This window comes from Linepithema humile, chromosome 8 (assembly GCF_040581485.1).
Source record: "Linepithema humile isolate Giens D197 chromosome 8, Lhum_UNIL_v1.0, whole genome shotgun sequence".
In the NCBI taxonomy this organism is placed as follows: Eukaryota; Metazoa; Arthropoda; class Insecta; order Hymenoptera; family Formicidae; genus Linepithema; species Linepithema humile.
The window spans coordinates 10742957-10770124 of NC_090135.1; the positions used below are offsets into that span (position 1 = coordinate 10742957).

At 39.6% G+C, this 27168-nt stretch overlaps 1 long non-coding RNA gene across 4 annotated transcripts in view; it reads left to right on the plus strand.

Moving 5' to 3' along the window:
• The window catches only part of LOC105673771 (uncharacterized), a 192051-nt gene that overhangs the window by 66432 nt on the left and 98451 nt on the right, over positions 1-27168 (plus strand). The window contains exon 5 of one of the 4 annotated variants that reach the window (XR_010891488.1): positions 4381-4421. The exons of the other annotated variants lie outside the window; for them this stretch is intronic. This is a non-coding gene — a long non-coding RNA (uncharacterized lncRNA). The remainder of the gene's footprint in view (positions 1-4380; positions 4422-27168) is intronic. 4 annotated transcript variants of the gene reach the window in all.

A 27168-nucleotide genomic window follows, 5' to 3' on the forward strand; every position in this document is an offset into this window, starting at 1 on the left:
TTATTTTAAGTGGAGTCGTTTTAAGAGTCGTTAACTGCATTTCGATCTTTATGTGAAATATGTTTCGAACAATTCTTCTTTTTCATACAATTCTAAAAACTCAATAGTTTTCTCGTTTCCACCATTCCATAGTGCGCACTAAAGTATTAACAACTGCCTAGAAGTGGACAAGTTCACGCAAATACTGACAAATAAATGGTGCAACGACGCGGCTTGTTGACTCGTGACTCTGCAAGTCCTTTGACTGGCAATCAATTTACCATGCGCGCGCGCAAAGTGTCGGATTACAATTTCCGAAATCGTTTGGGAAGATCGCAACGAAAACGCCGCATAGGCGTGAGAAAAAACATCGATTTCGTCAGCGTGTCACCGTGTTGGTTACATTGGACAATCAACGGGAAGAACGAGCCGCGAGCCGCGAGCCGCGAGCAATAGCGAGCCACAGCGAGCCATAGCGAGCCACAGCGAGTCATAGCGAGCCACAGCGAGCCATAGCGAGCAATAGCGAGCCCACCGCGGTCCCACGGCGCGTGGTTTGTCATATTTGGCTCGGCGAGCCTCTACGCGCCGTAGACCGCGGCTACTTTGGCTCGGCTTGCCGTGGGCTTGGCGAGTCTCTACGCGCCGTGGGACCCCGGCTTAATAATACCTCGATATTTTCGTGAATAAAAAAATTGATTTAAAATTTATTAGAGAATATTTCAACTAAAATCAACGTCATCAGTTGTCAGATATTCAGTGTGTTGATCTTTATATTGATTAAAAATGGCGAGTTACTTGGAGATTCCGAGTAAATCTCAGACTTCAAAATCGACCAGTGCAGTGCCGGTCGTATCTCACTCGTGCAGCAGTAATCATCGTCATTATGCGGCGCGATTCGCGAGATCGTTTATATTACGCGTGCCGATGGACCCGACAGACCCGACAGGGCTTCCCGGCGTGGTGTCGCGTCCGGTCGCGCTTTAAGTGGACGGACGGAGCGACGGACGTGAGCCGCGCATTATGAGAAAACGGAGCCCGTGCTCGCGCGCGAGGCGAGATGAGTGAGTCCGAGAGTCTTCCTGCTATCGCGCGCCCTGGGTGGCACCTCTTGTTCGCCGCGACGTACATTAGCGGCTATCGTTTCCCCGCGTCGAGATCCGATCGAGAGCCGCTAGGCCCGACACTATCGTGACGTATCTGACAGCCCGTCGGCCCGTCAAAACCGACCAACCCGACCTCGGCACACGATGCAGTGGATACCGCCACCTCGGAACATGTCGCGGTCGCGGCGTAACGTTGTTATATACACGTGTTTTTAATTAATGAGATACGAGTAACCTATAAGTCAATCCGTAAAGTCAGACTTGTGACATAAGAATTTTTTTTTTTTTTTTTTATTGAAGTAAGTTAAAGAAGTAAAATAAGTTGTATATATCTTGCATTTGTAATTAATCTCTTGTGTGTTTGTAAATATAACAATTTATATAAATTTGATAAATTTAACACACTGGGAATTATCGGGACGCGGCATTCGGTTTCGGAATCGATCGGGAATCGCGGGACCGCGTTCGACGCGGAAGATTCGCGGGCCTGAGAACGCGGAGATTCGTGGACGCGAGAATTCCAGCGCACAAGGTACGAGCAAGTACCCAATCAAATGTCAGACAGCGATTATTTCTTGGCGCGTGAAAAATGCGGGTGAGGGGGCGAGAAGGGGCGAAAAGGGGGAAGGAGGCGATCGATGATTCCGGATGACAGGGGAACACGTTGACTTGACAGCATCGCGGCGGTGGAGCCGCGGCGTGTTTCTCCGCGAACGCGCAACACCTGTGAGCGCCAATCAGGTTCGGCATACACACGGGCGAGCGCTCGCGGCAATAAATCAACCGGGCATCTCTCTCCCCGGTGGGTACAACGCCGAGGAACGGGCATTATTTATCGTCGTTCGTTAGCGCGGCAACAGTTCGGAAACGTATGGAACCGATGCGTTTAGGAACCCTGTGTGGCCCTGTTCGACTCGCGTCATCGCGCGCCAGCGGCGAGATCCTCATCGAGGATTCCGCTTACGATCCCAGGCATTACGAAACCGTTTCCGCGCCGAGTAATACTCCAATAGTGTCATGATTGGTAAAAAAGGAGACCCACGGTCGTGTTATGAAAGCGAACATGTCGATAATCTAAATCTAACGTCTCATCTAAAAGTAAGCAGTATCTAGCAAAATCAATTTTATTGACTTGTTAATTGATAAAAATTATTTAACTGCAAATTTATTCGCTATCTCAGGTTGAATATTTTCAAATTTTATATCTACAGATTTCGTTAGCTTTAATTCTGTTTGTGAGAATGTTTGTTTTCTCAAGATTTCAGATTTTATCCAGATTCTCAATTTATACTTTATACTTTTTTATGTTCTTAAATTTTTAGAGAAGCTGTTTTAAAATTTGTGTTTTTTCTCTCGGCATTTGATGGAGAAGAATATGATAGATTGAGGCTATTAGCTACTAGCCTTTTTACTGACCATTTTGATTCGCAATGACTCCGTTTTTTTTTTCAAGATAGCTCCGGTCGACCATATTTTTTATAAATAAAATTTCGAAATAAAACAATTATAAACGCTTTAAAATAGATTGTTTCTCAAGAATCTGAGAATCTAACAAACTACATGGATTTTTATAACATTTTCCATCCTTTATTTTATAATTTTAGTTTTAAATAAAACGGTGATACGAGTTCGAAATAACTTGTATATGTAAGCATATTACACAATCCAATTAATTTAACTTTGTTCAATCGTTGTAAGTTATCATGCTTCGACTATGAAATTTATTCCTTCTTCTAAAATATTGATTCTGAATCAAAATCCAAAGCTAATTAAATTTCCGACAATTTCATTCACACTTTTCATCCTTCGTCATTGTACAGTGATTGCAATTCTTCCCGATTTGACGAAACGAAGCTCGAGGATTAGGAATAATACTTGTCAGCGGCGAGCGTCGACCTCGGAAGTCTCCGGAAGTGAGAGGGGGAAAAAAAAAGGAAATAAGTTATCTCGAGAGCGAGAGCTCTCGTCGCAATAATGGATCGCGCTGGCCGCCCCCGTTCGCTCTCTCTTCGGGTATTACGCGCGGCTCGGCCATTGATAGGGCTGCACAATCGGGGATTCCATTAGAAAGTATCAGGTCAGAATACAGGGTGAGCGAGAGAGGTTGTTCGTGGGGGACGGGGGCGGCAAGAAGAAGGGGTATTGGCGAATTCGGACACGGGCTATCCATTACGAATTCACCGGCAGAATTCTGTCCTATCAATCTTTGCTCGTTTCCTCTTTCCTCTCCGCGTCCCCCATCCCTCTTCTCTACACTCTCCGCGCGCCCTTCTTCTCCCTCTTTATAGCGTTTGCTATCTACCCATCTATCTATCCATCGGCCGGGCATGTCCGAGAGAGCACGAATCAAGCGTTAATGCATGCCAAGTGCCGAAGAGAAATTAATAGTCATCCCGCCGTACGCCGTCTTTCTCACGCGTTTTCCACACGGCGCGATGTCCGGTCGGCGCGGCTGGAAAAATAAATTCCAGGATGCGCTCGTTGGCGAGACTGTATTACATTAGGATCGCCACCGCGACGAAGGAATCCTGTTCGCGTCGCGGATATGTTTGGTTGGTTCACAAAGCGCGGTTTTAATTCGTATGATCAATTTTGCCGCGATTAGTTAATTTATGATTAATTTGATTTTAATCCGTTGTTTATAAAAGAAATTTCACTTTGACAATTATTTCTGAAATTTTCGGGATATCATGTCTCTTTTAGAGAGAGATACGAAATGAACTGGCTTATCGCCACGATGCGCAGCAGCAGAGTTGTTGGTCTGCAAAGTTGATCTGTAAAATACAAAAGAACATCCAGATTATTGCAACGTATAAAATAATTAGTATCTGAAAAATATTTGCGCACATTGAACTTTTTATTTGTCTTATAAACAAATAGCTAATAATAGAATTATCAAAAATTTAATTGTTTGAAATAATAATAAATATGTAAAATTATTTATACAATAATTATAAATATTAAATATTGTAAAAATGTTTTACTGAAAATTTCAAATATCTTATGTAAATCATTTTTGCAATTAATAAGTGATAATTAAACTATAAATATCGTAAAGTTGCTCCGCCGATGTTCGACGCCCGTCCTGTTTCTCTGTTTTCAGTATAGGAACGCGATTCATTCGCGATTTATTCGCGATAAATAATTTTACATATTTATTATTATTTCAAACAATTAAATTTTTGATAATATTCTTATTAGCTATTTGCTTAAAAGACAAATAAAAAATTCTATGTGCGCAAATATTTCTCTGCGATACGCTGCTATAATCTGGATGTTCTTTTTTTTTTTGTAGACCAAACCAGAACAACAACTCCGCTGCTGCACATCGTACCGGTAAGTCTGCTACACTCTGTATACATATATAACATTTTATCAGATTCGCCAGTTTCACCTATTGTGTATAAAAATGATGACTAAATCCCCGTCAAAGATTCACCGGTACTCAATCAATGTTCAATATTAGAAAATCGATAATATTATATACCGTAAAAAATTACCAATCATGACTAAGATTCGGACGTTATATATTAAAATCGCAAATTCGTTTCGGCGATCCCGTGCTGTACCTATATTGATCACGCCAAAAATTAACAGTCATCCTCAGAGCACTTCGCGGAATTTTATTCAAGTTCCCACAGAATCGAGGTATCGCGATGGTTCATCGATTAAGTGACCATCCTATGAAATCAGGGATGCGGGAGCGAGAATAGAAATATCTCTCCATCAGTCCATTTCGCAAGTAGATTGGTTCCTAAAAGCATTTCGTAACAAATCACCTGATCAGCGTTTCGGATTCTCGCCATCCAAACGTGATGTAATGGCATGCACGTTTTTCTTTAAATTCTGAAATAATTTCTTTAATCTCTTCGATGTGGCTAATCTATGATTGAAGAACATTTATTTCTAAACATAATTTTTTAGCTTTATAAATCCTCATTTGTCTATAATTATAGATTTTCGCTTTCTCAAATATTTAAATCTTTCAGTTTATCGTAACAGCATACAAAATGCAGCCTCTCGCTGGCTGCCTCAGTCACATTGCGTGAAGCGTTAGATGTTGTCTTTTTTGTGGCGGCAAAAGTTGCAAATGGAGCGCGCGATAAAGAAACGGTTCTGTAAAAAGGAGGTGAAGTACAAAATAACAGAACGAAGCGAAAGAAAACGACAACATATTATTTTAAATATATGTATATATTAGATTGCAGGGTACATACAATGCATATGCAATAAGTTTAAGGTTAAATAGATAAGGTTAGATAAATAGCTAGATTGGACATTTGTGAATAAAGGTTAAGCTAATTACAAATAATTATAATAAAAATATTTGAAAAAAGAAAGAAATTTTGTGTAGTCTAGAATCGGAAATTGAGAGATTTTTTTTACACGCATGCACGTACACATAAATACAGAGTAACACAACTCGGTCTTTATCAATATTTCATACTCACTTTCAAATACTTCCATTAAATCGCTTAGATCTTCTTCTTCCAACCATTTAGTCACTTCTTTATTCATTTTTTACAAATCACAGAACACTGAATAACAGCAAGAACCAAGAACACACGCAGTAAACGAAATACTGCACGTTGTCGCACGTTGCGCATAATTGCGCATGCGGAAGTATTAAGAATATATATTCTTAATTTAAGAAGGTATTCTAAAAACCATCACGCTAAGAGGAAAATATCCTTATTTGTTAAGAATATCTCTATTAAGTATATATTTGAGAATATAATTTTTTCGATGTGTATGCCGACGGTTTGTTTGCGCGACAACGCGGTCGCGGCGTAGACTCACTTTTTATAAACGCGCTCCATAATTATAATACGCACAATACGTAATTACGTTACCTTATTACTATTTATACACGACACATTATGCGGGAATTCGCGTAACGGCTCCGCTGATGAACGTTGCAAATAACATTCGGATTTTCTGCAACCTTTTCGCTGTTTTCCACTTTTTTCCGTCCGCAAGCTCGTTTTTTTTTTTGCCTAACCGTCTATACATATGCATTGTACACTACATAGTAGCTTTTTCCCAACTGTGTGTCCCAGCATTCAGATATTCAACCATCTAGCTATCCATCCGGAGCCATTTATTCGCGATTCACGCGGCGAAAACTCCTACGTAGCTCGGTTTTCATTGTCGCGAATGAAGGCGCGTTTTCTTGTGTACGCGATGATTGTAATGCCGACTTTATCAACGCGAGTTCATAATTAGACCGCCGCGGTTGCTCGAATATCTTTCCTGGCAAAAGCTTCAAACCTTTAACATCGTGTTTTTCTTTTTTCTTTTTGTACCGTTCTGGTATTTCATCTCTTCCAGCTTTTCAGACATATGTATTGCATAAACCCTCTTCCTTCGTTTCGCGCCGCTTTTTCCTTCTGGAATTTTTGGCAGGGCAGTCGCATTGTCGTCCGAAAATTGTCAAAATTAATGGAATGTGTGGGTAAACATTTGATCCGCAGAAAAATCACCCTTCTCTTAAGTCGTTCACTCGCGACGGGCATAATTTTTATCCGACAATTGTTTATTCATTGTGTGTTATTGTTACGATAACAAGAAAGAATATCTTTATGATTCTTATAAATGTAATGAGCATAAATGCAAAATAATCATAATAAGATCTGACTAAAATGTCAATTTGAATAAAGTTGCTTTAAGAAACATTAAAAATTTTAATATAATAACTGATTTTTTGTAATCTTAAATCGTTAATAAATATGTGTGTAAAATTTTATAAAAATTCAACGTACATTTTAGAAAAAAAAAAAAACATATACTTTAAATCACTCTCTCAATTACATCTTCCGAACAATTAAAACAACCCGAGAATCTTTCATCCTTTCTTTCGGTAAGTCGTTGCGTTTGTCGCGGAAGCTATTAAATCCCTGAGTAGCGCGAAAGTCGAGAGCCGGAATAGTTCGGACGCAAAGGTGGGCCCGACAAAGGAGTACCTCTATCGGGTGTCCCGAGGAAAAAGGGAGCGCGCTGGTCATGCTCGTAAACTATGCGAGCGAGCGCGAAAGTCCCATTGAGCTCAGGCCAAGCGTGATATTTCAGGCCGCGGCGCGAGAGCGTTTCGTGCCGCCGCGCGCCCCTATAAGATCCGTATTATGCAAAGGAGCGTGGAATATATCGCGTGTTGCGAATCGCGCGTTTTGCCCTCGGCCGGCGACGCGCGCGTTTATCCTCTCGCGGCCGGCCGTTAACGCGCGTTACAACGCGCGGCGCAGCTCACAGCGGGCTTTCTACGAAAGCGCGCGGTTTCAAGTGAATTTTTTTCGACGGGAAATAAGAAGAATAGGACTCGACACATTCGGGATTTTGTTCATTGAAAAAACCGTCTGTATTACGTATTTTTTGTGTGAAAGAAATTTTTTGTTGACACAACATATCGTTATTTGATTTGACGAATGAATCGTTTCAATCTCCACCAAAAAAAAACGGTAAAATTTTCGGCGATATGTGAAAAGGGTTCGTTTTCATCCCTAGCGCAAATCTAAATTGTTTCTCGGTCCCCTTCGTAATATGCTTCAACGTGCGAAATCGGTTAACGGTCATCTAGTTCTCTGCGGCAGGTGATATTCGATGTTGACTCGCAATTGCCAATCCCTTTCATCCCTTTTCGGATCCGTGTGAAATCCGCGTAACCCCTTCGCAATACGAATCCGCGCCTTTCTCCAAATTTCAACGGTCCTCGCGGCCGCCGTCGTGTGAGATCCTTGCCTCGTTCGTTTCACTCTTCTTTCATCCACCCGATCGAACCTTGCCTTTGACCCTGAGAAGAAAAAAAGTCCCTCGAAGAAAGCAACGCCGGGCGAGACGAGAGTGCGTAATGTATTCTTTTGGCATTTCGTTGCGTGTCGCGAGCGCCGCGAGAACGAGTCGTTTGACTCGTAAGCTCCCCAGAAAATGGAAGGGCGAGTGGCGGGCGGGAGAACTGCATAAATAATTCAGATGGGATCGAGAGAGGTGAAGCGAGCTTTTATTCGCGGGAGGCCCGTGCTTGGACTCCCCGCGGCCGTTTTGGAGCGATTAATTTGGTTTTATGAGTCGCCGCGAGAGTTATGACGAAAATTGTGTAAATCTTTCTTCCTTTAGAAATACTATTCATGCGTGAAAGAATTTCAGAAATTTCTCCATTACGATTACCAAGCGCGAGCAGCATGCAGCAAGAATCGTAATTCGTTATGGATGATTTAGAGAAGATATTTGATGTTGAAGATTATATAATGAAAGAAAAAAGAGAATAAAATATAAGTTTATTTATTCAGAAGGAGCAAATTTTATTTGTTTCTAAGCAAAAGTGGAATAAAGAATAGAATAAAATAGAATAAATAATATATAGGGATTTATAAGATTAGAATTTGGAAAATTACTTATCGCTTTCTTTTTTGAAGGCCTTTCATCCTCCTTTAAATCTTGAACTACTGCGACATATATAATCTTGTTGCCGCTTAATAATTTTTGGGCTTTCTGTGTATTCTACTATATATTATTTATTCTACGACATCAGTGTACTTACATGGAATCTGTCTCCGAAGATATAATAAATCCTCCCCTTCTCGTTTCATCTCTCAGACAACTACGTGTTTGCGTGCGTGCGCGCATAATACGTACCTGCTAAACATATACACTCGTCTGCTCGCGTATAATGCCGGTAATGCGACTGTCGAGATTGCAATAAATTCCACTTAGCCGCTCTCGCGACGCTAAACGCGCTTCGAGTTGCTACTCCGTTTTTTATTCTTATTTGCGAGCTAAGTTGTACGTTCAGACTCGTATTCCTATAAATTGCAACGACTAATTTATAGCCTTTGAGTCGTAGACGCTCGGTTTTACAAGCGAATCATCGCGATACTGACAGATATCGATTACGCTAATTGCGTTTCTATTACAGTATTTACGTCAAATTTAAACTTTTTTATCAATTACATATACGTGCATCGCTATTACAAAATGCACAACAGTTGTTACACAAAAATTACGAGTGAAAAGTTCTTTTTGATTTGGTTTATGACAATTTTGTTTTAAAAAATCGCTCTGTATGATTTTGACTTTTTAAAAGAAGTCGTTATAATCATCTAATGAAACTGCATGTGTTATATTGATAAAGAAGTAAAGAAATGATAATAATATCGCATAAGAACCATTTATCTAAGTAAATTTGTGTCTGAAATGTTACAGACCGACATTTTGCAAAGCCAAACTTCATCTAAAATTATTTTATAGAGATGCATCGAGTTTTATATTAAACAATGTACACTTCTAATGTAAAATGTAACAATGCCATAGCGAAATACCATGGAATATAACAATACCAAAACGAAAACTTTTGAATTTGCAACAATGCTAAATCGAGCATTCTACGAATATTGTAATATGGCGCAGTGTATTCAATTTAATTCGGAACGACGCAATATCTCACGTTATCGTAAAAATGTCCCGTGTACAAAGGGTATTAATACGTCGTCGGGCGTTAAAATTACGAACCGCGGCGCTCTCGAGCTTTATTCGATCGGGCGACGCATTATTGGACCCGACGCGCGAGGTGGCCGGGCGTAATTTATTCGTCGGCGGGTCGCGCACACAAGTGACAATGAGGTCCGCTAAGGAGGGTCGATCCATTGACGTGGCCGGGAGAAAACGCCAAAGACTTTGCTGCACAGCTACCTACCAGGAGAAAAAGAGAGAAAGAGAGAAAGACGAATTATCGAACGTGGCAGCCGCTCGGTGCCGCAGTAGATTAATGTTATTTCAATGGAGGTAGCCCGAGGAGGGGTGGAACGGGGGGAACGCGCATCGCCGTAACTGACCCCGATTTGCATCAGAATCGGGGTGAAATCGCGAAAGGGAACGTCGAGGGGGCCGGGAAGGGGCCCCGCGCCGTCGATGCCTTTGGGAACGCGCCAAACCGTGTGCGTGTTGTCCGAAACACGTCCGAAAAGTGACGCGACGCGACCCCGCATTCTCCTCGACGCATATTCCGGTTTTTCCTTTCATCCTTCGCGCAGTTTCACGTTCTCCTTTAAACGGGGGCTCGAATTCCCCGAGAGCTATCGCGGTAGAAGGTACGTACCGGTCAGGGAGAATCGAGACGTCGCCCCTCTCCGGTCTCGTTAGGTCCTCGTTATAAAAGGATTTCACAACAGTTGTTTCCGTGCGCCTGTAAATCAATCATCGTTTGCATTAAATCATTGTTCATCATAAACATTTTTAAACGATGAACTCTGCTCACGATGTTTGGCTGAATTTTTTTTTGGGAACATCTTGTTACAATTCTTCATTCGAGAAGAGAAATAAATTTTTATGTAGCGAAAGTTTTTATATTAAATTATGTCACTCTTTTAATACGATTTATCTTAATTTAATGATTAAATTTTGCATAATATAATTTTATCAGGAAAATACAAATAATATTAGGTTATTGCTCTTCCTTAATTAAATTAAAAATCGTTTTAATATATAAAGCCAATAGAGCAAGAGCTGGATCGATTTGCTCAAAAATTCCTTTTTTTATTATAAATTTATACAGACGTTTCGGCCAAGGTACGTGGTCATCTTCCTAATTTTTTATTGATATCCGTTCTGTGTTCTTTAGTAATTTCTCTCTCTCAGTAATTTCTTGCCACAGAATGGATTTTAATCACGACTTCAAATGGGACGAAATTGATATATTAGACAGAGAACCTTGTTATAGTAAAAGATTAACTTCCGAAATGCTACATATAAAAAGACAGAATACAGGACTGAACAAACAGGAGGACACAGAATTATTACCGGATACATATCTTCCAATACTCAAAAAATTCCCCACCCTGTAGTTCTCGTCTATAACCTCTTCCTCGTCTATAACCTCTATCCCCTTTTTCCTTTCCATCCTACATCTTTACCAGTTGAATTCCACTCACAGCCGTGGACACATGCTACAGTTCTAATTTCTTTTACATAGTCGTGACGAACCGTTCAAAGTATAGATATTCAAAATTAATTTATTATTTTTTTATGTTTTCGTGTCTTTTACTTGTATTTTGAATTTTTCTTTTAACTAATTTTTATTGTTTGTTGACTAATTTCTTATAATTTGGTTTGTTTCTCTAATTTGCAAGTTGGACGGTCCGTGGCTTCACACGTATACATTTTTACTAACCACAAATAATGTACTACACGTATTATCAGAGGTATTTATACACATAATTTTTTTAATAATTTGTTTGAGCCGTGAGAATATCCCTAATTTGATTGTTCTTTTTTCACATTAACAGGATGCGTTTTCTTAGTCTAAAAACTACTTTATTGATTGTCATTACCAACGCTTCTCTAATCATGTACTAAATTTTATATATTTTTTGTATTACACTGAAGATGGCCACGTACCTTGGCCGAAATGTCTGTATAAATTTATAATAAAAAAAGGAATTTTTGAGCAAATCGATCCAGCTCTTGCTCTATTGGCTTTATATATTAAAACGATTTTTAATTTATCAGGAAAAATTATGAAAATTTATTTCGTGCGATTTTATCCGTTCGTGGATTTAGGGATCGTCGAAACGATTTGTCCCGTGCGGGCTTCTGAGCAGATACACCGTGTAAATTGGCCGGTTATCTTCTTCCGCTCGGGACTTCCAAAGGATTTTATGGTATTGCATAGGACGAATTAACATTTGGAATTGTCTGCTTCCGCGCCGGGCCCGGATTGTACGATCTTCGAGATATCGTCCCGACTCGGTCAAACACGAAACAGATTCGTCGAGCTTTTACAGCTGGCTTTTAATGCCGCGGACTGCCATTACGCGGTTTTCTCTATCTGCGAGGCAATAAAAGCGAAGCAACGAAAGAGACGCGGCGGTCCCGGCTCGTCTCAAACAAATTTACGACGCGAGAACAAACTTCCTCGTCATCTTCCTCGTATCGCCGGCACAATATACCGAGGGTTAAATTAATCCTAGGAGATGCACCGTTCAATCCCGTCTTATCTGAAATTGATGCGCCACAAAAGGATGTAAATTATCTAAGTGTATGCTTACAGATGAAATAGCTTTCAAAATGCTCGGAACAGCAAATAATTCTATTGCTCGTTCTGTATGCATCAGACTTCTGGAATTCTCTCAGATATTTTCTAAAGTTTGCTTAATTTTTTAAAATTAGTTTTTTTTCTGGCAAAAGCTAAAAAACGTTTTTTTAAATTATCTCTTATATGTTGCGTGAAAATTAAATAATGTTTACGATGAGTGCGATCGGGGCTGCGTGTCTCGTTGCGTGCGCCGCTAATGGGCCGGAATTGAAGTCGTTAGCTTCCGGAAGACTCACAGGCGGGGCTGGGCCGAGTTTCGGAAGTCGGCCGCGTCCATTTTTCATTCGCTGCAAGAAACGGCGGCGACAATGACGCCTCGTTAATTCACGTTGCGGCGCTCGAAGGAATAATGCATGCTGGCGCGCGCGGGCGCGGATCTCATTACCGATAAAAGGCCGCCGTGTTACGCCGCGCTCGACGGAGGCGATACGCGTGCCAGTCAGACGGATGAATTTTAATTCGCGACGGCGAATCGAATTTGCGAAATCGCAAAGTTGCGGGAGCAGAGGAGGAGGGATGAAGGGAGGGAAAAATGAGAATGAAAGAAGGCGAGTGTAACGGGATTAGAGAAACGACCGCGGAGACGAGTGACGGCTCGGCCTCTGAAACGAAATGAAAGGAAGGAAGGGAGACACAAGAGAGAACATTGTGGAATTATCCGAGCATGAGTAATGGCTTCGAGAAGTGCAGCGAACGAAAATTGAGTTAAATAAAATTTTACGCCTGTTTCATTTTTTAATAGAAATTTGAATTCTTCAAATCGAATCGATTTCGAAGGATTGACTTTGTCTAATAGGGATAATTTCTCATCGAACGACATATTTTAATGTGAGAAGCAAATAACAACGCAAAATTTATCGAGATGAAGGAAATCAGAATTGTTTACAATTGTCGATTCAATTTTACCAGACGCTTCCTCGTAACCTCGCAATTCGTTCCGAGACAATTGCGCAGTTTATATTTTACCTGTCGTGAATTATTGCGCGCATTATAAGCTCACGCACACACGCGCCGCGGATGCATGCGGTTCGACACGGCGTACGTGTGTCTGTGCGTGTGTGACGGAGAGTTTAACGCTCGACGCGCACGGGTCGCGCACAATGCCGTGTATGGACACTATGGGCATTGTGCGACGCGAGAGAGCGAATGAATATGTGCACGATGCATCAAAGAGTTAAGACTCAATGGCGGAGACCACACAGACCCCGGAATTGAGAAGACAGTCGGCTTAACGGTTAACGTATTATTGTGCGCGGCCGCACGTTAGAGTCGGGCCCGGCCATCGTTGTCTACGAGCCTCGCGAGGCGAAACAGTGCGATTCGCGTGAAGTCCAATGAATTAATTCAATGGAGAGTCCGCTAATTTGTTCCTCAAAATATTCTATATACTCTCATTAACAAAATCTATTTTTGCAAATAATTAAACGAATAATAATACAACTATTTATATAAGCAAAAAATATTTATTTGATAAGTCGATCTATAGTGTCAATCGTGAAATTCTTAAAGAATATTTTATTTCAGAAGTTTGAGAAAATAATTTTTCTTTTACATTTTTTTCCGAAGATCTCAAAAGCAACATTTTTAAGAAAATTTTCTGAAATACAGAACGAAACTAAAAAGATTTATATACTGCACACACTTTTTAAACTTTTTTTGGAAATTATATTTTCTAAGCTGGTTGACACAATTTCTCAAAAAATTCGATTAAGAGATAGACTATTTTTTTCTTCTCGTTTTAGAATGGAATTCCTCCTAAAATTAAAATTTTCACATATCTATAAAATGTATTTATTTAGGATTAGGAATAGTCAGGCTTTATCTAAACTTTCTTATTATTTCTACTATTTCGTTTTATTGTTAGATATAAAAAACTATGATGAAAATGGACTTATATACATTTATCGTGTTTGTGTGGTTTTCATTTTCTCGTGTATAATTCTCATATTGTACACTGTAAAAAATTACTGACTGACAATTCAGACAAAAGTGTTTGAAGTTTTCTTACAGTCACATTGTCTGAATTTTCGGACAGAATATTGTCTGAATTTCTAGCCACAGTTGTCTGAATTTCTAGCTACAGTTGTCTAAATTTCTAGCTACAGTTGTCTGAATATTTCTGATCTTAATGCCTGAATATTCAGACACTTTTGTCAGAATTTAGGTGTGGTTTTTTAAAAATACTAACAATATATTTTGGTTTAAAGTATACTCAGTGATGCGATGTTTCCTACCGGGCTCTCGACTCCCGAGCCCCATGCAAGCGAGAACATGTACGCGTTTCTCGCTTGCATGGGGCTCGGGAGTCGAGAGCCCGGTAGGAAACATTGCATCACTGAGTATACTTTAAACCAAAATATATTGTTAGTATTTTTAAAAAACCACACTTATCCGAACTTGTTTTTCACTGGTATACATATATTTCATTAGAAAACACAAACACCACATGATCATAAAACTTTTCGGATGTAAGACTGATGACAGAGAACGAGATGTAAGTCGTAGTCGTGGACGTATGGTAAGGCAGAGAAAAACGTAAGTCGTGAAACGTATCCACACAATAACTTTTCACGACTTACGTTTTTCTCTGCCTTACCATACGTCCACGACTACGACTTACATCTCGTTCTTTGCCATCAGCCTAACTAATATTCCGTAATGCATTCCACGACGCGACGTCAGTTGAGACTGCTTCGACTGTATTTGTTACACTGCTACTGCGTCTTTGCTACTGCGCGAACATCCACGCATCGGATTATAAAACCACAGCATGTCTGAAATTTTAGACAGATGCTGCTTTCAAATATGTTGTTTAATTTTTTGGACACCAATTCTAAATATTTTGGACAGACGCGCCACTATTCTGAACTTGCAGAGAAACTATTCTGATAATTAAGACAGATTGTCTGAAATTAGTTTCAGGCACCCAGATCTGAAAATTCAGACAAAACTTGTCTGAATTTTTAGGCAATTTTTTACAGTGTAGTCTGTAGCAACTCACTTCATGAAGAAGTGAAAAAATGAATTATCTTATTTCTTACATCGATATTTTGCGCATTTTTAACTAATACTTGAAGCAGTCTGGAGATTTTCATAGAACAGCTCTCGTGAATCCTCCTGTCCGTTTTCTTTTCATAGAACATGAAGTGTGTAATCTCTGTGCATCATGTGTGGTCACTTCTTTCTGTTACTCGTCGCTTTTGACGCTATCGCAACGACAATATTCCGTCTTGACGTGAAGAGGAGGGCTGCATAATTTCTGTCTATACATTTTTCGACATACGAGTATCGTTTAGAGTAGCGCGGCCGTTATTTCTCGGGATTGTCACTTCTGCAAGATAAGAAAATAACACGCAGTCCATTTTTACTTATTGAGTCCTCAAATTAAAGCGTAAAAGTACTGTGTTATACGGCGAGTTTATCTTGCCGCAAGTTAGTCGCAGCCTCTCGGACGTCACACGAGAGGCTGCGGAGGGTCTGAGGGTTGAGCGCGCGCGCTTGTGGTAAAGGCAATCCTGCGGTCTTCGCCCAGCAGGAGGGATACGCTCTGCACCGGCACCAAGCTGTCTGCCTCGAAAGGAAACAACCGGACGTGCCATCGCGCGGGGCGTTCTCGTGTATATAACCGTGTATGCGATCGCGGAGAGGCCTGTTAGGGCCCGTGGAGTCGCTAAAGGAGGGAAGGGGCGAAGGACGGGCAAAAGGGAAAGACGGAGATAGAGGGAGAGTAAGAGAGGAGACGGTACCATGATCAGAAGGGTCGATGATGGTTTGTGCTGCTGCCTGTAAAAATAGAAAAGGCAACTCGGAAACCCGTCCAACTGCATATTAGTTGTGGAATGCGTGGTCTTGTGACCGGCCGAGTGCTGCACGTGTGTGTTTCAGGTCGTTCCCTCTTCGCCCTTCGACTTGCTCCTCTTCTCTCTCCCTCTCTCTCTCTCTCTCTCCCTCTCTCTCATCTTACCGAAGGAGATAGTCCCTGCATGGGTTTCGTGGACTGTTGCCACAAGAGGTGGATTGGAATTGAGAGTATAAATGCAGATCGGGGAAATAATAAGATTAATCAATAGTGTGATTATAAATATTTTAATCATAATTAATATGTATGTATGACATGTGTGTAAGATATTTTTAATGTTTGGAAATTTTGTTATTTAAGTTAACTTATTAATTTATTTTGAACTAAATTTATTAATTTTTAAATGCCATTTTACAGAGAGCTATTTTGACGTCTTTAAAAATAAACGTTTCTTTCGAAAGTTCTTGTTTAACAATATAGGTATATTTTTATTTTAAATTACAAAATTGTTTAATTTTAAGAGTAAAAAATAAAAATAAATTTTAAATATTTGAAGGTATTTTCATTTTTGCTCAACTGAGTATGAGCTTTAAATAAGATTAAATAAAAATTGAAGAATTTTAGTAGAAATTGAATAAACAGAGTGTCCGATAACTCACGGACCAACGCTCATTAGCCGATAGAGCACGTTAAACAGAACAAAAAAGTTTTTTACCATTTTGCAATTTTCGCAATAATTATTTAAGTATTAATTAAAAAAGATGAGCGAATGAGCGCGCGTATCGCGCGAGATACTTATACTATAGATACTTTACTTTGAAGCGCTTTTCCCTAAATTTTTTATTAAGATGTACATTATTTGTAGCAGCGCTTTACAGCGCTCGTTTTTGCTGAACACGACCATAGTTTTTGCGTTTTAATAACCACACTTTGATTGTCATTCACTTTCTATTTAATATTTTCTACTTTCAAAAATTACAAGATTACTTATATCTGCTTCAAGTTTTTAAAAAATATTTAGAAAGATAGGTTAGGAAGTAATTTTATCAGAGTGAACGTAATTTTCCGGAAAATCGTTTAGCGCGCGTGATCGTGACTCACCGATTAATGCAGGATCTCGTTTGTCGGCCATTACGCACGGTGGTATTTTCGAGGTTCGCGCATTGTGCAGAATTCTTCACGCCTGCCAATCGCTGGTCCTTCAGAGGATACATACGCTATGCGCATATTTTTACGGCCGTTGATGCGCGACAGGAAACTGCGTTGCCGCGAGGATGCACCGATTACGTTAGGGAAGAAGGGCAGATGATCTTTTCAGAATATTCGACCGGGCGGGAGATATTAGATGTTTTGGAAACATAACGCGGAAGGGTGTGCTGGAAAAAGTTATTCCTTGTCCTTCGAGCTTCCTTGCTCCGGCGAGAATCGCACGCGCGAACGGAACCCAAGTGAGGATACCATCTGGCTCTTTATCGAGGAGGCATTACGCTCTCTTGAGCATTGCCATGATCTTTTTCGTTACTCTATTCGCGGGATATCAATGATAGGCATCGAATACTTGGTCTAAACTTCTGGCTACAAGAACAGAAGAAAAAAGATCGATAAATAAAAAGAACAAAAAAATAGTTAAAGCTATTTTGATTTAATTAAATAAAAAATAAATTGAAAAATACTAACTTCTGCTGAATCAGTAAATTTTTAAAATTATAATTTCTTTGATCCATCATTTTTGTAGCTTTCACAATTATTGATTAAGTATTTTAGCAAATTGTTCTCACACCATCTTGCGTTATCATGCGTCACATTATTACAATATATCTTTATTTTAAATATTTCTGTGCGACGACTTCATAACTATATGCAGAGAAAATTTTTGATTCCATTTACAATTAATCGCTATTAAAGAATACAAAACGAGACACTTGCTCGAAACGGTAGTCTCAGCCTTTCAGCTTTGCGAAGGGCGCACAGGCCGAAGGACTACCGACGGGGAAGTGTCATGAGGAGCCCGGTACAAACGTATCAAGTCGCGCGGACGTTATCTCGATTCAATCGGGCAGCGAGAAACGGGAAGCGGAGGTTTAGAGAGAGGGGGGGGGGAGGGTGGAAGCAGGGAGGAGGAGGAGGAGGGGAGCTAGATACATCCCAACCCCTTCCTCCTGGTAACGAGTCGGCCGCCCCTCTCTCTTGTCTTCCTCTTTTCCATTCCAATCAGTTTGAAAAGCGGAGAGAACCCTCAAGCCTCTCTCCACCAGCTCGTGGGATCCATGGTCCACTGGCCTCGATCTCTCGGGCGCGCGAGCGGACCCCCGGTTAAAGTATCATGTATCGTATGGCCGCAAAAAAAAGTCTGCATTCACATACAGATCGGTATATATACTCGCAAGACGTCGTCCCTCTCCCTCTCTCTCTTTTTCTCTCCCTCCCTCTTTTTCGTTGCTCCGCGCGAGAGTTGCGAGAGTGGCTCTCTCCTCACGGGGCTCGTCGCGTCGCGCTTACGCGCACGCTTTCCTCTCGAGCCGCGCATAAATCGTCGGCATCGTGTGCGACGATGCGCTTAGGATAGTTTTGAATGGATTAACCGATACTCCCCGAGGATATTTCCGTGTTATGCGCGCGCGCGCGAGTTTTAATCCCTCTGTTTGAAGATTCGAGACGGTAACACCTGTCCGAGCCGACGGGAAATAAAGTTTCGTCCACTTGAAGGAGATATTCCAGTCGAGTAAAAGTTGATTTTTTCAAATTACGCGATAAATATATATGCGAATAAATATATGCGCAAAATTTTGAGATAATTTGTGCAATAGTTTTCTTGAAAGAAATTTGTAAAACAAGATTATTTCTTTTTGCTTTTTAAACTAAAATATTCTCTTTCTAAAAAATGATCAGTTGTAAAATGTCGTAAAGTGATTGAAATGTCTGATAAACAAAATAAAGGAAAACAAATCAACGGATCTACTAGCAATGATTTCGGGGAAAGAATTTAAGTCTTTTTGGATTTCGTCAATAGATCGATCGATATCTCGTCGCGGTACGAAAAAAAGATATTGGTAACGGTCGCGCAAACAATACCTTTTACGCACAAATCGACCGGTTCGATATCGATCATCGATACTTCTCTGTCTTCTCTCTCTCTCTCTCTCTCTCTCTCTCTCTCTCTCTCTTTCTTCCTCGCTTGATTCTCTTGGCTTAACGTTCGACCGAAGATAAAGGACTGTCGCCGTGAAAAGAAAGAGAAAGAGCGAGACATCGTCTTTTGTATTATACTTATGCTATGTCTGGAGGATACCTGAGCATTGTGTACGACCACGACGCTTCTGACACTTTGGTGTCCCCTTTGTTTCGTGGATGATTTCACTCGTGTGGGACACCTTCGTGCGATAAGCCCGGACAATGGTCGGTCGCTCGTCCGCGGAAGACAGTATCGCAATCTCATCTCGCGCGCCGGAGATCGACCCCGTTGCGGATTAATGAAAAAAACGCGGTTCTTTTCCCTCCCTCCCTCTTCCTCCCCGTTGCATCCCGTTGCCGTGGCGTCTGATCTCTCGCGAGATTTCCTCGGCTATTTGTCGACTCGAACTTTGTATCTCTGAACGTGCAAGCTCGCGCATTCTGATTCACGAGACAAAATTTAATGTTGTCTATTCATTTATGGGCAGTCCTTCGTCTCGGATGAATGTTTCGCACGTGCAAATTTTTTAGACCCGTCGCAAAAATGGTTTCTATTCTCCGGTCCTCAATTTTTTCTCTCGTTTCGCGTACAAGTGTTGGGTCTCGTCGCTTGTTCAAAACAAATCTGTTGACCCTACTTACGGCTAATCCGAGTAAGTAGTAAAAATCGTATTGAAGTTTTCTCGGCTTTGAGCCTCTACACTCTTTAAGCCTCTACTCTTTTTTGTTCAGTTTTTGGAATATTATTTTTTTTATAATGCTCGACATTTAAATATTGTAAAATAAACACAATTAAAACGGATTTTTTTTCCAAATATAAAGAGAAGAAAAAAATATAGAATTTGGAGATTTAAGAAAGATTTACCATTTAAAATTTTAAGTTGCTTCTTTGCGGGAATGTAAATCTTTTATACTAAAAACTTTACAATAGATTTCTTGTTCTTTTATTCTTATATTCTTGCTTACTTTATTTTCCGCTTAAAATTTTTTACATTTCTTGAAAACGAATCTTTGTAATATACATGTGTAAAAGAAAAATAAGCGAAAAACAGGGCAGGATATTCGTGAAATGGTGATCATTTTTAAATTAATGCAGTATAAATAAGAATCTATATTTTTTCTTTCCTTTTAACATGAAACACATGAATCACATGACTGATTATGTATAAACTGAAACAAATACTGTACATGTTCTCTAAACTTGTATTCCAAAGTTACATACTAAATTTTGCAATTTTATATTTCCGCAATCATATTTATAAATTTTAATACCCACGTATGAAAAAAGAATTATTCTTTTTATATAACCTTCCTCTTCATATTTAATTCGTTAAAATTTAATTGTTTAACTGATTAAAATTTCATCGACATATTTGAACGAAACGATCCAGCTTATTTCTGTGAAATATATCGCGCTTCTCAGAAGAGATTTCGATACTTCTGAAAGAGATTCTTTGACCAGGTGGACGGCTTCCTCTGGGGAGAATACCTGTCCGAATCGATCTGGCGTTCTTTTTGTGTGCTTACGTATACATGCTTCTGTTTCCATGCGAGCATAGTATGTTACGGGGAAAGAAAAGGGTTGCACTCGGTGTAATTGATACGAAACCGTTGAAGCGAAGGGAAACGCTAGGGAACGAACTTCGCACAGAAGAAATCTCGCGACTTCCTCTTTCCTTTTTCGCACAAATTGTGCGCTACCTAACTGGCGGAACAACTTTAACTGTTACTCGCAAATCACCTATTTTTATTCGGCTGTAATTCTTATTTTCTCAAAAATTTGGCCGTATTTTTTGATTGTTCTGACGACTTCATAAAAGAGTATTTGAGAACACCGACGGTTATAATCTGGATAAACGTCAGAGACTGAATAATTCGTTTGAACTGCCCGTTAGAAGACCATAAGTAAGCCACCGTTTCATTGATAGGTTCTGCTTGGCGATGGTATGAAAGAAGAACGATAGGGAGTACCAAAAAGTAGACAATGAGGGTGGAGATTCTCCCTCTTTTCTCTCTCTCTCCCCCTCTTTCTCTCCGGGGTGCCAGGAATTTAAGATAACCTTACGCTTTCTTTGCTGCCGAATGGAAAGTATTTCAAGGTTGAGGGGGCCGGCCATGTCAGACAGAGTGGCACCTAAGTATTCATTGGCGTAGGCCTTTATTTTTTCTTTCTACATTTTACTTGTATATATATTCTCTTTAAAAGCCAGTAGCCTTTTGCAATTGAGCGACTCGAGCAGAATTTATTAATAACTGAATGTGTTTTCGCTCTATTAAGCTGACTGCTCTATTGGGCAATAATCGAATGACGTTGGAATCGATAATCGACATATCGCCAACGATTCTCTAGATCGAAACGCAAGATGCGTTATGCTAGTTTAACTTTTTGTTTGGTATAATTACATCAAGAAGGTTTTTATAATTCACCGAAACTTTCTAAATATTTTGTTGCGTTTGTGTTTATTTGCTTTTTTATTTAGATTTGCTTAATCGTCCGAGTCTCGTCAAATTTTGTTTGCAATGCAGTGCACTATCATGCAGCGAGATATCGAGAGAATCTTAAGACGACTGAAATCGATTAACGAATAACAGAAAAGTCACATCTGTCGTAAAAAAAGTTTTATTACACAGATTAACAATTTTACGTTGCGGCGTGCCTGAAGCTGAGGAAGAAATCTCTGGCTGTGTCATTTACTGGCGATAATCGGCGCGTAAAACTCGCCCGATCGGCCGCAATCGATCGCCCCCGCGCCGCGCGCGCGGCAGCCATGGGCGCGTCTGCGGGACACCCATGGACACGTTCGCGGTGACAATGGGTTAACGCGGGTTCCTGGTGTGTGCGGCGTGGCGCGCGCAAAACGCGGGTAGGTAATGTAATTATGGCCGTGCGCGCGCGGAAGGTAGTCACCGCCATAATGGGCGATTGTCCGCGGCGAATGGGCGCCACAATGACCGGTCTCATTGCCGTTAACAACTGACTGTCCAAATACATCGCGACCGGACAATGAGCGGGGCCCGCTGTCCGGATCAGGTTCTCTTTATAACGCGAATGCCGTATATCAATATCGCCCTTTGCGAGCCTCTTCCTTCCAGTTTTTCGATTCCCCTCCCCTCCCCATTTTTTTCCTCTCCTACCCCCTTCCCCCCCGTCCGCGCCGGGTTATACTCCTTTAAGGATACATCCCCTTAACAAACCTTCGGATTTGTATGAGGATTACGTTCGTCCTCTCCGCGTCGAGAATCTGTTTCGTCCACGCGCGACAGGTTCCGCTGCCGGCGAGGGCTAAACTGCAGGAGGCCAAATAATTTATATCGGACTTTGATAAATGCGACTTTATGCCGAGGGATAATACTTCTGCTCTCCCGCTCTGTCTCTATTCCTCTCTTGCAACTTGTAGAAATTTTGAGCGCAAGTCAGTTTTAGCGTGATTTTATTTAATAATTAGATGTTTAGGTAATCGCGTGATATTTTTAATGAGAACTTTATCAAGTGATTATTCCATAATTATCCTTTTTTAATTTTTAAATTGTAATTTATTGCTTTTTTTTTTTACTAAATTATATAGAAATTGATGAGCTCATCATTTTTAAAGTTATGTAGAATCGTGAGATTTCCTCGAAAACTTTCTACAATACTATGTCGGCATAATAATAATAATCTGATGCGGTCACATCGCGGATATCGCGAAGCTTACGAAAATCTGCGGATAAACTTCTCGAGAACGATGGCTATTATGGGATCGAATTCGCGTAAACTCTCTGGCAGGTTGGCTGCCGGAGAGCGGCTTCCCAAAAGTATTTATTTGCTAGGGCTTTTCGCGGCGAGAGAGGAGCGCGGCGTAGTGGCCCGTTCGACGTTCAGATGGGCGTTCAAAGTGGCATTCGGTTCGGAGAATGCGTGTTTCCACTGTGCGGGACCGCGGAATCGTTTCCTGAGGGTTCATTGTGGGCGAATTTCCCAGCGGCCATTGTGCGTTGAGGTGTACGCTGCGGAAATGCCGCAGGTATATATCTAAACTCGGACGTGCGACTGAATTATCGTTCTCTCGCTGCGAGTCGTAAAGAATAGTCACTTGGTCCCAGTATGCTCTTGAAAGAGAATTGATGAAATAGCTGATGAATGATGGTCCGATTTTTGTACACAATACGAGATGTTTATGTTTCTATAATCTACGGAATAATCATGGAATATAAATATTGGAATTTTCGGAATAAATTTTTGTTTTAACAGCCCGAGTCGAAATTTAGCACCTATATTGAACCTTAATCTTTTATTTTGAGATAGGCATAAGAGAGTCAAAGTAGATGTTATGCATTGTATCGTATGTATATAATAGCACCTACTGTGGCGCTACAATATATTCCGAAATTTCCTTTTTTTCTGCTTCAAAGTAGGGTTTAGTTAAAACCCTCCGTTGACCCGCTTTAGACTCTGAAAATATATAGATTTTTTTTTGCCAGCACTACTTTTATGATATTATCAAGAAATTCTAATGATTGCAAATGTTCACAATAAAGAAAAATACTAACTATAATTTTGATTAACGATAATTTTTAATAGCATACAATTTAAAAATATCATCAATCAATACCATTTAGTTGAATTTTATTATCTTTTGAAAATTTGTAATTATTAGAAATTTCTTGATAATATCAAAATATAATATCAAAATTCAACTATTGAGTATTGATTTCTGATATTTTTAAAAATTGTATGCTATTAAAAATTATCATCAATTAAAATTATATAGTTAGTAATTTTCTTTATTGTTGTGAAGATTTTTGCAATTATTAGAATTTCTTGATAATATCATAAAACTAGTGCTGAAAATCCATATACCTTTGTGATTATATTAAAAATATTAAATTAAGATATTAAATATAAAATAAGATATTAAAAACATTACATAATATTTATTGAATTAAATATTATTTATTAAGTATATGTAATACATATAGTTAAGAATATATTATTAAGTATAGTTAACATGCGTTAAAACAAGTTCAGACAGAAATACTTATACAGAAAAAGGTCCAAATTAAGACTGAAACGTTTGATAATATTGTATCACTTAATAAAGCAATAATCAAAATACAACCACATTATGCATATTGCTCGTATAGTTTTTCATTTTTATTTGAATTTTAACGAGTACATCTAAAATAGTTAACATTTAATAAAAAAATAAATTAAAAAAAATTTTTTGCGTTGAATCTTTTTCAGATATCATATCACTATTTTGAAGAAGGAAACGGAAAGGTATCAATATTAATGAAAGTTGGAAATGCAACGAATCAAATATTTTCCTTTATGATTAAACGTTATAATAACTTTTATAGGTCGAATTTATCTAGTATATATATATATATATATATACTAGATAAAAGTTCGAGGTTTAATGGAGGAGTTCTCGCAGTAATACAATTTATTTTGTGAGGCTCTATAGGTTTAAAGTAGTATTTCAACGTCAAATTATAGGAGATCAAGTTTTAAAAGAGGAGTTCTAGGTTCTAATTCCGTAAAAATAGGTTCATATAGGCTGTATGAGCATTAAAAGAGACGCTAAATTTCGACTCGGGAGGGCTTTATTTTTAAGAAAAATAATTTTAAATATTTCTTGAGTATGTATGTAGTGTTAGATTTGCGCTTTCTTACGTTTCTTTTACTTTTTCGACTGTGCGTCGACGCAAACCATCTTCAGAACTTTCTTATCTGATAAGTCTTGCAAATTTTTGGCTCTTTTGAAAACCCTATCATTTCTGCAATCTTCTCCTGAATTATCTTAGCCTGCTCTTTGTTGCCTCTTCTGTAATAAATATCATGCTAAGAATGCTAGAAAATTTTTCGACTATTGACATCCTCTTTTTTTTTAAACAAAAATAAAATAAAAAATAGTATTGAAAAGAAGAATTTAATCACACACTTGATAATATAAGATTAAAGATAAGATTCTGAAACTCGATAACGCGAATCTCGCGATTCACACTGCATTGTTTCGGCAGACAGTGAAAGTCATTATGGCGAGAACCACTCGTGAACTGACTCGCGCGCGGACGTTTACGAGCGATCTCCACGAATTTAATGTCCCGGACTCGTTCAAGAGAATGCACAGCCGCGTAGCCGGACTCGATCGAACTAGTTCGAGCGAGTATGAATAATTGCAGTCGCCCCGTGCTCGTGTCTAGTTGTGCCATAGCTCATGCTTTACAACGCAGAAATGATTTGTGAACCCTGACAGATGTCTGCTTGTTGGCGAAAACTCGCGTTTCGCTCGCTCTTACACCGCGCGTCTGCATGCCATAGCGTTAATTGAAACTTGAAACACGGAAACCGGATGAACTCGATTTTCCTGTTTTACGCGTATTTTTCAGTTTCGTTTCTTCGAAACTGCAGACTTTCTTCCATGTTTGAATATTAGGAATGTGTTAGCTCTTGGAAAACAATTATCAAGAATTTCCGATGCCTAAAATTTCAGAATTTGGAAGCAATTATTGACAAAAAATTTATTTTTTATAGATTATAGAAATTATAAATATAGAGAATGTTTAGCCACATCAACGAGAAATCTTTTAAAGACAAAATTCTAAAAAAATTTGTAATTTGTAAATTTTATGAGTTGTAATTTTACAGTGCACAGTAGTGCGAATGATAACAGAATCATATTTTTTAATTAACTTCAAGCAAACTGTGCTTTTTTATTTAGAATTTTAACATAAAATGTATCTTAGATGATACATTATTCGCGACAAGATATTCAAGATGGAATTTTATTTATAATTTCGCGTGTCGTGTGATGCAGAAAATATTTGAAAAGTCAGAAATATAAGTGTCAAATCAATAAATTCTTCTTTAAATTCTAATAACGATATCGACGATGTACCTACTTATTGTTAGTTCATAGTAAACATCTAATAACAGGTCGATTGCAAACTGCTACCTTTCTCTTTCTTTTTCGCTCTTTCCCTGTTATCTGTGCAGGAAGCCAAGGAAGACTTTTCTTTTTCTTCTTCTGTAATATCAGAAATCTGAAAGAAGGGCATCGCGCGACTTGAAAGCGTCGCGCGTTACAAGCATCTCTCTGTGTCAGAAAACTAATTCCCCGTCGAGACTCCGGATTGGCGCTCTGCTTTTAATCAACTTCCACCCTGGAACGTTGATGAACACCGTGGCGAGGGGAGCGGGGCTCGGGAGTTAGGGAGGGGCGGGAGAGGAGGGAAGGAATAAAAAGGGACAAGTCTTATCGAGAATCGACGCGATCGAACCGAGGATAATTCACGCGGGCGCACAAAACCCGGGCGATATTCGAGCGTGGCATAGGTGAGCGTAATTATACCCTTTGAAATCGCGGACAATAGAGGTGCAGGGACGGTCATTGAAAGTCGAGTACCTGCGCTTCTTGTGCACCTTCTGCGCACCGGCGCGGCCATTGCGCGTAAGACATTGTGCGAAGAGAGAACGGAGGAGGCGGAAAGAGCGCGAAAAGTACGGAGTACTCTATTTAACGCGCAATTGATTAACGCGCAATTCAATTCGCGATATCGATACCTGAAAGGGAATCTTTCTTAAGAAGCCTCTCTCAGAATTCTTTTTACTTGCGTTGATATTATCATATCTCGCGAAGATTCACAATTAATTTAAGCAACTCGTTGAATATTTTTAAAATCCTTATTTATATTTTTTTGAAAGAATCTCTTTTCTTATCAAAGTAGTGTTTAAATTAATATCAAAAATGGAAAAATTAGAGAGATTGCTGTTCCACTAAATTAACGTCTTTCAGCTAATTTGTTTTGGAGAATAAAGGATTTAGAAGGCAATTACAGAATCATTTATCGCGATTGGCACTCTCGCGTCGTTGAAACTTCCGTTAGTTCGAAGCGAAGAATGAAGCAAAATAGACAGATCAGTATCGATGGTGGCATTGTTTCACCTCGCGGTTTTCTTCCCTCTCACCCTCTCGAGTCGTCGAGTCAAAAGTGGATCAACGACGCTATTGCATCGAGCGAATATACGCTCGCCATTGTCGCGGGCG